The sequence below is a fragment of the Grampus griseus genome, assembly GCF_964374135.1.
Source record: "Grampus griseus genome assembly, chromosome: 10".
NCBI lineage: Eukaryota > Metazoa > Chordata > Mammalia > Artiodactyla > Delphinidae > Grampus > Grampus griseus.
Genome location: NC_139004.1, coordinates 59,787,504 through 59,800,441, shown reverse-complemented (window position 1 = coordinate 59,800,441; position 12,938 = coordinate 59,787,504). Strand labels below are relative to the sequence as shown.

The following is a 12,938-nucleotide window of genomic DNA, read 5'->3' as shown; positions in this document are numbered from 1 at the left end:
AGGTACCTGCATGTCTCTCCATTCATTCAGGTCCTATCTTATGTCTTTGAGAATGTTACACAGTTATCGTCATATAACTTGCATTTTCTTGTTACATTTAGTTTTGGCCTTTTTGCGGGGGGCAGGGGTGTGGAGTTCTTTTCACAGAAAAACTTCTAACAGATTAATGCCAGTATAAAGAAAAGCTCTTGGTTTTGGGGTATTATGTTTTAAGCCACCAACTTACTGAAATTTGCTTTTAGTCCAACAAGTTTTTTATTTCAATCTTTTCTTCCCTAGGTATAAAAACCTTAGCAACTGAAAGTAACTGTCATTTTTAGACTTAATATTTCTCTTATCTTACAGCATTACCAACAACACATCCCCCTCCCCCCGCCACTGCTGACTACTTCGGGACAGTAAAAGACATTCCTCTTTATTCAATTTTTTTTTTTTTTTTGCGGTACGTGGGCCTCTCACTGTTGTGGCCTCTCCCGCTGCGGCGCACAGGCTCCGGACACGCAGGCCCAGCAGCCATGGCTCACGGGCCCAGCCGCTCCACGGCATGTGGGATCTTCCCGGACCGGGGCACGAACTCCTGTCCCCTGTCCCAACCACTGTGCCACCAGGGAAGCCCTCTTTATTCAATTTTAATGAAAATGCTTTCAATGTTTATTTTAAATGCTTACAATTAATTTCTAGAAAATAACTTTCAACATGTTTGGAAGATTCACTCTATCTTAAATGGAGTTTTTAAAAATGAAGACTGGTTTAGCTGAACTAATTTTTAGCACTGATTATTATGATCATGTTTTTATTCTCCTTCAATTTCTTAAAATATTAAATTATGCTTTTCGAGTGCTTGAACTATTCTTGAATTCCTGGATAAAAACCTGTTTGGTTACAGTGGTCCTTTAATATACTGCTAGATCTGATTTACCTTTTTGAAATTTTCTCACCTCTGTTAATAAGTAAAAGTGATCTTCATTTGTTCTGTACTATTTTAAAGTAGGTTATGGCATTAGATTTATTATAGCTTTATGAAAATAAACTAAAAAGCTTTCCATCTTTTTCTGTACTCTAAATTATTTAAATAGTATAGAGGTTGTCTATTTGTTGAAAATTTAGAACTCACTTGTAAAACCACCCAGGCCTGCAATGTTTTAATGATAGATCTTGTAGATGCAAAATATCACATTATTAGAGTCTGGTTGTCTGGGTTTTTTTTTTTTTTTCTATATTTTAAGTTTTTTCTTTCGGTAGTAACTGATGCAATTCTAGTATCTACCCTTCAAATTGGCAGCGCTTCTAACTGTTTGTGAAAGAAATCTTAGCAGAATAATAAAGAGGAAAATGTTCCTTCTTTCCCTGCAGTTGCAGAAAAGGAGAATCTATTGTATATCATAAAGTTGTCCTTGAAAATATCGTTTCTGATAACGGAGTCTCATAAGACATCTAGAAGGCAAAGAGGGTGATCATGTCCTCTGTAACCAACGTGTAACTTTTAAAACATAAATAATTCTGATTTTTACCTTACCTAACAACATTTGCTTTCGTGATAATACCTATATTGACATCTGTGAATTTCTACATGGTATATATACTCATAACATCTCCGTTGGATTGCCATATCCTTCCTTTCCACATGCTTGTGGTGAAAACAAATTTAGACCTTGTGGATTCCTATTTAAACAGTTTGAGAGACATATTATTAGATGATCAAATTTACATCTTTTGAAGTTTGATATTTTTATCTATTCTGATGCCAATTTTGGTAATTTTTAATTTTCTATAAAATCATCTACTTCTCTATACAAAGTTAATGCCTTAATGTTACACATAGTTTCCATTTGTGTGGCTATATTTCCTTTCTCTTTCCCAATGCTACAGCCATGGGATCCAAATTAATATAGTTAGTGAGACATCATTCTTACCTGTCAAATGGACAAAATTTTAAAAAGACTCAGAAGATGTAGTGCTGAAGATGTAGGAAAATGAGTATATTTATACACTTTTAATTAGAATATAAACTGCTAAAACCTTTTGGGAAGCCATATAGCAATTAATATTTATTAAAATTGAAAAGTACCTTTTAATCTAGCCATCTCATTTCTGGGTGCTTATCTACCAAAGGAAATACAGAAGTACCTAAACCCAAACAAAGATGTGTATTGTATTATGCTCCTAATAGCAAATAAGTGGAAACAACCTGACTGGCCATGCATCAGGAGATGTTTCAACTGAATAAACAACAGTACATTCACACTATGAAATACTGTGAAGCTATTAAAAAGAATGAGATCTTCTACGAGGCCACCATCACCTTGATACCAAAACCAGACAAGGATGTCACAAAGAAAGAAAACTACAGGCCAATAACACTGACGAACATAGATGCAAAAATCCTCAACAAAATACTAGCAAACAGAATCCAACAACACATTAAAAGGATCATACATCATGATCAAGTGGGATTTATCCCAGGGATGCAAGGATTTTTCAATATATGAAAATCAATCAATGTGATACACCATATTAACAAACTGAAGAATAAAGACCATAAGATCATCTCAATAGATGCAGAAAATGCTTGACAAAATTCAACACCCATTTATGATAAAAAAAAAAACCCCTCCAGAGAGTGGGCATAGAGGGAACCTACCTCAACATAATAAAGCCCATATACAACAAACCCACAGCAAACATCATTCTCAATGGTGAAAACCTGAAACCATTTCCTCTAACATCAGGAACAAGACAAGGTTGCCCACTCTCACCACTCTTATTCAACATAGTTTTGGAGGTTTTAGCCACAGCAATCAGAGAAGAAAAGGAAATAAAAGGAACCCAAATCGGAAAAGAAGAAGTAAAGCTGTCACTGTTTGCAGATGACCTGATACTATACATAAAGAATCCTAAAGATGCTACCAGAAAACTACTAGAGCTAATCAATGAATTTGGTAAAGTAGCAGGATACAAAATTAATGCACAGAAATCTCTGGCATTCCTATACACTAATGATGAAAAATCTGAAAGTGAAATCAAGAAGACACTCCCATTTACCATTGCAACAAAAAGAATAAAATATCTAGGAATAAACCTACGTAAGGAGATAAAAGACCTGTATGCAGAAAATTATAAGACACTGATGAAAGAAATTAAAGATGGTACAAATAGATGGAGAGATATACCATGTTCTTGGATTGGAAGAATCAACATTGTGAAAAATGACTCTACTACCCAAAGCAATCTACAGATTCAATGCAATCCCTATCAAACTACCACTGGCATTTTTCACAGAACTAGAACAAAAAATTTCACAATTTGTATGGAAACACAAAAGACCCCGAATAGCCAAAGCAATCTTGAGAACGAAAAACAGAGCTGGAGGAATCAGGCTCCCTGACTTCAGACTATACTATAAAGCTACAGTAATCAAGACAGTATGGTACTGGCACAAAAACAGAAACATAGATCAATGGAACAGGATAGAAAGCCCAGAGATAAACCCACGCACATATGGTCACCTTATCTTTGATAAAGGAGGCAGGAATGTACAGTGGAGAAAAGACAGCCTCTTCAATAAGTGGTGCTGGGAAAACTGGACAGCTACATGTAAAAGTATGAGATTAGATCAATCCCTAACACCACACACAAAAATAAGCTCAAAATGGATTAAAGACCTAAATGTAAGGACAGAAACTATCAAACTCTTAGAGGAAAACATAGGCAGGACACTTTATGACATAAATCACAGCAAGATCCTTTTTGACCCACCTCCTAGAGAAATGGAAATAAAAACAAAAATAAACAAATAGGACCTAATGAAACTTCAAAGCTTTTGCACAGCAAAGGAAACCATAAACAAGACCAAAAGACAACCCTCAGAATGGGAGAAAATATTTGCAAATGAAGCAAACGACAAAGGATTAATCTCCAAAATTTATAAGCAGCTCATGCAGCTCAATAACGAAAAAAAAAAAAACAACCCAATCCAAAAATGGGCAGAAGACCTAAATAGACATTTCTCCAAAGAAGATATACAGACTGCCAACAAACACATGAAAAAATGCTCAACATCATTAATCATTAGAGAAATGCAAATCAAAACTACAATGAGATATCATCTCACACCAGTCAGAATGGCCATCATCAAAAAATCTAGAAACAATAAATGCTGGAGAGGGTGTGGAGAAAAGGGAACACTCTTGCACTCCTGGTGGGAATGTGATTTGGTACAGCCACTATGGAGAACAGTATGGAGGTTCCTTCAACAACTACAAATAGAACTACCATATGACCCAGCAATCCCACTACTGGGCATATACCCTGAGAAAACCATAATTCAAAAAGAGTCATGTACCAAAATGTTCATTGCAGCTCTATTTACAATAGCCAGGAGGTGGAAACAAGTGTCCATCATCGGATGAATGGATAAAGAAGATGTGGGACATATATACAATGGAATATTACTCAGCCATAAAAAGAAACGAAATTGAGCTATTTGTAATGAGGTGATAGACCTAGAGTCTGTCATACAGAGTGAAGTAAGTGAGAAAGAGAGAGACAAATACTGTATGCTAACAGATATATATGGAATTTAAGGAAAAAAAATGTCATGAAGAACCTAGGGGTAAGACAGGAATAAAGACACAGACCTACTAGAGAATGGACTTGAGGATATGGGGAGGGGGAAGGGTAAGCTGTGACAAAGCGAGAGAGAGGCATGGACATATATACACTACCAAATGTAAGGTAGATAGCTAGTGGGAAGCAGCCGCATAGCACAGGGAGATCAGCTGGGTGCTTTGTGAAGGCCTGGAGGGATGGGATAGGGAGGGTGGGAGGGAGGGAGAGGCAGGAGGGAAGAGATATGGGAACATATGTATATGTATAACTGATTCACTTTGTTATAAAGCAGAAACTAACACACCATTGTAAAGCAATTATAGTCTAATAAAGATGTTAAAAATATACGCTATCTTGTGTTTAAAGAAAAAAATTTTTTTTAATTAAAAAAAATAAAAAGAACGAGATCATTTTTTTAAACATCTTTATTGGAGTATAATTGCTTTACAATGGTGTGTTAGTTTCTGCTTTATAACAAAGTGAATCAGTTATACATATACATATATCCCCATATCTCTTCCCTCTTGCATCTCCCTCTCTCCCATCCTGCCTATCCCACTCCTCTAGGTGGTCACAAAGCTCCTGATCTCCCTGTGCCATGTGGCTGCTTCCCACTAGCTATCTACCTTACGTTTGATAGTGTATATATGTCCATGCCTCTCTCTCGCTTTGTCACAGCTTACCCTTCCCCTGCCCCATATCCTCAAGTCCATTCTCTAGTATAAATGCTGACTTGGAAAGATGTCCATACCATTGCCATAAGTAAAAAGAAAAGCAAGTTACAAAATATCTATCCTCTGGTACTATTTTTAGAAATGGAAGCTAAAACAATACAAGAGAAAAACAATGATACAAACGCATGTGATTGTAAGCAAAGTAAAAAGAATGCCAGGACACACATCAAATGTAAGCCATAGTTACACTGGAGGTAGTTCCTGGTTCGGGGAGGGGAGACTTTAGTTTTACTTCTATCATTTCTATATTGCTTGGAGTTGTTTTAATGGGCTGATGGCATATTTTGTAATTGAAATATTTGAAGTAAAGCTGTCTTCCATACCCCAAAAATTTTAAAAGGGGAAATTTCCTGGGTACCCTCTGTAATGACCCTCACAAACTGTCAAGAGGTAAACGCAAGACTCACTATAACGAACGATAATGGCTGGAGAAGATGTGAAGGGCTAAGGCTGCATTTAACAGTTCCTGCAACAGACCATCATGATTTCTTATGACTGCCAAATAATGAACAAAGAAACTCGAATTTTTTACTTTTTGGTTACAAGATTCAAAAATGTGGACTTCCCTGGTGGCGCAGTGGTTAAGAATCCCCCTGCCAATGCAGGGGACACGGGTTCGAGCCCTGGTCCGGGAAGATTCCCACATGCCACGGAGCAACTAAGCCCAAGAGCCACAGCTACTGAAGCCCATGTGCCTAGAGCCCGTGCTCCACAACAAGAGAAGCCACCGCAATGAGAAGTCCGCGCACAACACAATGAAGAGTAGCCCCCCCCCGCAACTAGCGAAAGCCCGCGCACAGCAACGAAGGCCCAACTCAGCCAAAAATAAATAAATAAATAATAATAATAAAAAGATTCAAAAATGTATTACAGAATTACATGGATTAGAATTCTGCAAAAATTACTGTTTACTGAATCCAGAATATCAAAAAACACCTGGAGTTCTCTTTATGCTAAAATAATCCCTTTCTGAAAAGCTCATATCTAAATAATACAGGTTTGAGGTAGAGAATATACCCCAAAGGAAAATGTATAGGAGATAATACGTTTATCCCTAAAAAGGGTTTTTATTTCCATTAAACGAATGGATATTTTATAGTAAAGTTACCAGGCTAATAAAATTAAAAAAACACTTCCTCACAGTAAAAAAACTTATCAAACCAGGCAATTTTTTACAATTGGGAGAAGAAAATTCTCTGCATAAAATGGTTAATTATAGTTATGGCTTTATTATCTAGACATTAAGCATAAATTCCATACGGTAAAGTCTCAGCTTTACAAACTAATGGTTCACTTATTCAAAGAAACTGATCCAGAATTAAAATAAAAGTGAGATTGTTTGTCTGAAGTTTTATACTGTGGGACTTTGTTGCCCCCAAAGCAGCTTTACTGGGAGGCTCTGCCCCTTGTACCTTCGTGATCTGTGAGACACTGCAGGGCACACTCACTGGAGATGAAGTGGCAGTTAGGGCAGCTTATTTTAGAGCTACAATGAAATTGTTGGAAATACCCCTGGGTACATTATTTCAGCACATTAATGAGGCTATTCACAAAGAGTTTATTACAATAAGAGAGATGTTTATTAGATCCGTAATATGATTACAGAACATGCTGTATGGGAAGGACCTCTGGGAGCTATAGGCAGGATAATTTTGCAGGCATTAAACAAAACAAAAAAGCCAAACACCATTATCAAAACTGCTAACTTCACTGTACCGCAGTTATGGGTAAATATCCACATTATTTTTCTGCTTCAAAAATGATGCACCGGCATGCTTTCTGAATTTACATGAAATCAAAGGGCTTTTTTCAGGGTGGCAAAAATAAAACAAATTCAGGGTGTTTACTGCTCATCTTAAATATGGTCTGAAGGCACCTGGGAATTGTATTTTGAGGTTGTAGCCGTAGGGGTTTTTGCATTGCATGTTATTGTACTACTGAGTAATAAAGATAACGCCGCCACCAGTATGGATACAACAGAGGGAGAAAAGCACACTGGTGGTGGGGGTTACTATGTGCCAAGTGCCGTGCCAACAGTTCTTCACCCACTGTTCCTTTAGTCTTCCCAACAACCCCGTGTGGTGTTAAAATTTTCCTTTTTTTGACATGGAAATGGAGACTTACTAACTTGCCCAAGGTCTTTCATCTGGGCAACCAATGAAGCCAACACAACCGTAATTAAATTAACTGGTGTTCAGAGGTGACCCAACTCCATCATGGAAATGCCACTGTGCCTTGCCAAACAGCCTCACATGGACTGTCAAATCAATCAGATATCACTGTTTTGTTTCCCCTTTTTAAAGATGTAACCATTTTCTTTTTGTTGCTGTTATCTATAAATGCAGAGCTCCGCGTTATTAGGCTATTATCCCTGTTGAAGACAAGTAACAGCAGTTTCCACAGTTTAAAAATCTAGCATACACTGTACGAGGCCGGGATATTTAAAGACCAGCACTGACAAAGTAAAACGCAATCAGTATGACCTTAAAGTAGACATAAAATACCTATATACAATACACACACACACACACACACACACATAAATACATATCTCAAGTTATCTGTTATCCATCAATACCTCGCAAGTTTAAATGGAATTTTCTTCATCACCCCGCATGTCTTGAGTGTGACTGTTTCTCTCTGATTAACCAATGGAGAAAAGGTGTCTTTCCACAGAGGAAACCAGCTGAAAATGCTACTTTCTCTGGAGGATCACATAATGTAAAAGCAAGGCTCTTCTGTGTAACCCCTGGCAGGATATGTCAGAATAGCTCTCCTACTTGGAGGCTACTACTCACTTCCTTTTCTATGCTATAAAAGAATCACTATGGTTTCATCCCCTTCAGTTTTATTAGGAAAACATCCAATTAGGCCAAAGAGATGCTATTTTCATAGGACATGTTTTCCTATTATCTCTTAGGACACAAACTGCTCCCTATTATTTAATGATTGTGGCACAAAGAATAAATATAATCAATTATATTCAAAGAAATGGTATTTTCATAAGATATGCAGGTGCTACTCCCACTTATCTAATAATTATATGGCAAAGGATACAAAACAAAAATCTTAATAGTACTTGATGTTTGAAACCTTTTACAAATACACCACCCTGTAGATGTCCACCTTTCTCCTTACAACAAAATAATCCTGACTAAATCAAATATCTAAAAGTAGAAAACAAACAAACATGAAAGTACTAAAAGAAAATACAGGTGAATATATTTATAGTCTTGGAATGAGAAGGCCTTTTAAAAGATGACATAAAATTCAAAAGTCATAAAGAAAAACACTGATGGGCTTCCCTGGTGGCGCAGTGGTTGAGAGTCTGCCTGCCGATGCAGGGGACACGGGTTCGTGCCCCGGTCCAGGAAGTTCCCACATGCCGTGGAGCGCCTGGGCCCGTGAGCCATGGCCGCTGAGCCTGCGCATCCGGAGCCTGTGCTCTGCAACGGGAGAGGCCACAACAGTGAGAGGCCCAAGTACCACCAAAAAAAGAAAGAAAAACACCGATAATGTTGACTACTGAATGAAAACTACCTTTATAGCTAAAGTACCAATAAAAATTAGAAATACAAAGAGAAAATAAAAAAGTATATTTGTTATGACAAAATTATAAACTTCTTAATATACAAAGAATTTTTAAAAATCAATAGAAAAAAACTAAATAGAAAATAAATGAGCAAAGATTACACTAAAGCAATTTATAGGAAAAAACACACAAACGGCTAACAAACCCACAAAAGATGCTAAATTAAATTTAAAATGAAATAAATACAAAACACCAAAGACATACAAAATTTCATCTATAAGAAAAGCAAATGATGTAATTTCATAAAACTCAGTATCAGCAAGGCTGTGGGGAAACAGGCAGTCTCTCTTTTAGTGAGAATGAAAACTGGTTCTCCACAATTTGGTAATATATATCAAAGTTTAAAATTTACAACACACAAACGGCTAACAAACCCACAAAAGATGCTAAATTAAATTTAAAATGAAATAAATACAAAACACCAAAGACATACAAAATTTCATCTATAAGAAAAGCAAATGATGTAATTTCATAAAACTCAGTATCAGCAAGGCTGTGGGGAAACAGGCAGTCTCTCTTTTAGTGAGAATGAAAACTGGTTCTCCACAATTTGGTAATATATATCAAAGTTTAAAATTTACAACCCTTTCACCTAGTATATTAGACAGGATTCTCCAGAGAAAGAGCCAACAGGAGATATATAATTATGCAGAAAGAGATGTATTATGAAGGACTGGCTCCCATGGTTATGGAAGCTGAGAAGTTCCATGATTTGCCATCCATGAGCTCGAAGTTCAGGAAAGCTGATGGTATAGTTCTTCTCCAAACCTAAAGGCCCTGAAAACCAAGGGAGCCAATGGTGTAAATCCTAGTCTGAGTCTAAAGACCCAAGATCCAAGAGTTCTAACATATGACGGCAGCAGATGTAAGTCCCAGCTCAAGCGCAGAGCAAATTGACCTTCCTCTGCCTGCTTTACTGAGTCTACTGTTCAAATGCTAATCTCTTTCAGAAACACCTTCACAGGCACACCCAGAAACTACGTGTCACTGTAAGCATTAAAAACAAACAAACAAATGAAAACTCAGAAGGGAGCTGTTCTACCCATACATCAGGATTACCGTCTCATGTTTCATTTTTCATTTGCACTTTCTGGCATCATGTATGTGAGTTTCCAGCATAAAAACATAATACATTATTCTATTATTATTTTATATTTTGGTACTTTATATTTTCCCAGTGTTAATGCTCAAAATGTTTTGAACTGATTTTTAAACAATAACGAGTACAGGAAAGAAGAGGTTAGTTATTAAATATTCAATTTATTTTTCTCTCAGTGATAAATTAAGAGAAACTGATCACAAAGTTACACATTGAATTTTCTGTATTTGCAGTGTTTCTGCATGATGGATTTTGTAATTATCTTGGCCTCCACATTCCAAGCAGCTTTGAGGTTTCATTTATGTGAAATGTGAGTTTCCTGTTTTTGCCTCAAGTGTATCTTTAATTATGTGCTAAACCACACTTATAAAAAAAGTTGTGAGTTGAAAATTTAACCCTTCCATTCACACTGACAAAAAGAAAGCCAGGAGAAGCTTAACCAAACAGTTTATACGCAAATCTACTTCTCTGTAAAATGAGTGTTTGTCTACTGCATTTGAAAGTGTATAGTCCAAAAGGCATGCTCTTGATGGTAGAATGATGACAGGAAATGAATTCTGCATGACAAGTCTTTAGTGATGTCATACTGTTGTTCCCGAAGATGGCTCAATTTCAAGGACAGACAGAAACTATGGAAACCTGACTACTAATGACCCTAGGGAATCGAATGAAAATAAAAATAAAAATACCTATTAGAAGGTACACAGGTAGGCTTAGAATCCACACGATACACCAATTTCTAAGAAGTATGCTAATGAGTTCAACTCAGTCAAGGTTGATGATTCTCAATTTGTTTCACCAGATCATGCAGACATGGCCCCAAATAAGTCTAAAATTGCTAAGATTCTATGTGAGAATAAGTCATAACTTTGAACTAAATATGAATACAATTATCTTTTGGCCCAAGTGATACTTAAAAGTAGGAACATGGAACTGCATGTAACCAAGATTCCTTGAGAATTTTTTTCTGAAAAATACTACACCTTTTCTGATACTGATACTAGGTAGTTTTCATTATCTCTAGAGTGAATTTTAAAATGACAAGAGATTGAAGGGACCAGCAGAACTCTTCTGGTCCAACTACTGACCTGTAGGCAAGACATGGTCATTTTAACTCCCTGGTGAACCTTTCAGATAAATTGGATGAAAAAGGTGCTTTTTACACACTGTGTCAATTGGCTGTGCTGGGTCACTGGATAAGGACATGTTAGGGTCCATCTGCCCAAAATGGCCTGCTTGGGAAGGGGGACCAGGTAGTCATGCTCTTTGACAGTAATTAGAAAGGAGACCCAGGGGCTGCTGCTAGTGACACACCTACTCAGGAAGGGCATCAAGAATGGAATATTACTCTGCCATAAAAAGGAATGAAATAGGGCTTCCTTCGTGGCACAGTGGTTAAGAATCCACCTGCCAATGCAGGGGACATGGGTTCGAGCCCTGGTCCGGGAAGATCCCACATGCTGTGGAGCAACTAAGCCCAAGCACCACAACTACTGAGCCTGCGCTCTAGAGCCCGCAAGCCACAACTACTGAACCCGCGTGCCACAACTACTGAAGCCTGCGTGCCTAGAGCCCCTGCTCTGCAACAAGAGTAGCCACCACAACGAGAAACCTGTGACCCTCAACGAAGAGTAGCCCCCGCTCGCCGCAACTAGAGAAAGCCCACGCACAGCAACGAAGACCCAACACAGCCAAAAATAAATAAATAAAATAAATTTTTTTTAAAAAGGAATGAAATAATGCCATTTGCAGCAACACGGATGGACCTAGAGGTTGTCATACTAAGTGAAGTAAGCCAGACAGAGGAAGACTAACATCATATGCTATCGCTTAAATGTGGAATCTTAAAAAAAACGATACAAATGAACTTATTTACGAAACAGAAATAGATCCACAGACATAGAAAGCAAACTTACAGTTACCAAAGGGGAAAGGGGGCGGCGGGGTGGTATAAATTAGGAGTCTGGGATTAACATATGCACAGTAGCATATATAAAATAGGTAAACAACAAGGACTTACTGTATAGCACAGGGAACTATACTCAGTATTTTGTAACAACCCATAAAGGAAAAGAATCTGATAAAAGTATATATCTGAATCACTGTGCTGTATACCTGAAGCTAACACAACATTGTAAATTAACTATGATTCACTTTTTAAAAAATAGGAGAAAAGAAAAAAGAATATTTTTTAAAAAAGAATTACGATTAGCAAATCATCACAATGAATGTAGATCAAAAAAATTTCATTTGCTTTTTTCTAAAAGAAATCACTACTCTTATCATTTCATGGATGTAGCACAGGTGCCCAGACATGGAACTTCCTGAGCCTAAAGTAGAAGGACAACATTTTAAAATTCAACATAAACTTTTATGCTCTACTGAGACATACCTAGTTGCTTACTTTGGAGGATCAAAATATAGTTTAGTATAGCATCACAGAGCGAATTTATTGCCACCGGAAATCCAACCAAATCGTTCTTCGTCTCCATTGAACAGAACAGTATGTTGACCCTCACTGGCAGAATTAAAGAGTGAATTCTGTTGTAGCAGCTACTGTGAGAAACTTAAGAGTTGCAGAGCTGGTGAATATTTATGAAGTTTTCCTACTGTGCTGGCCACTGGCAGAGATGGTGGAAGAGATACATGCTTCTGAATCATTCAAGAAGCATGGAGTACCCGTCAGATCTGACTCTGAGAATTCGAATCCTAAATTTAGAAGAAAAAAAAACCTCACTGTTTACTAAAAATAAGGTGTATTAGGAAAAATGTTCAAGATTCTGAAGCTAAAATTACAGTCCAGATACAACTCTCCACCTGATGGACAGAATGTCAGATATCTCTAGAGAGGAAAGAGCTGGCACTAAGCTGCTTCCTTGCTTTGCTTCCATGCCTTACATACTAT

At 37.2% G+C, this 12,938-nt stretch overlaps 1 protein-coding gene across 1 annotated transcript in view; it reads right to left on the bottom strand.

The window, feature by feature from the left end:
• Positions 1–12,938, bottom strand: part of ULK4 (unc-51 like kinase 4) — a 513,951-nt gene that overhangs the window by 138,249 nt on the left and 362,764 nt on the right. The gene's annotated exons all lie outside the window — the stretch shown is intronic.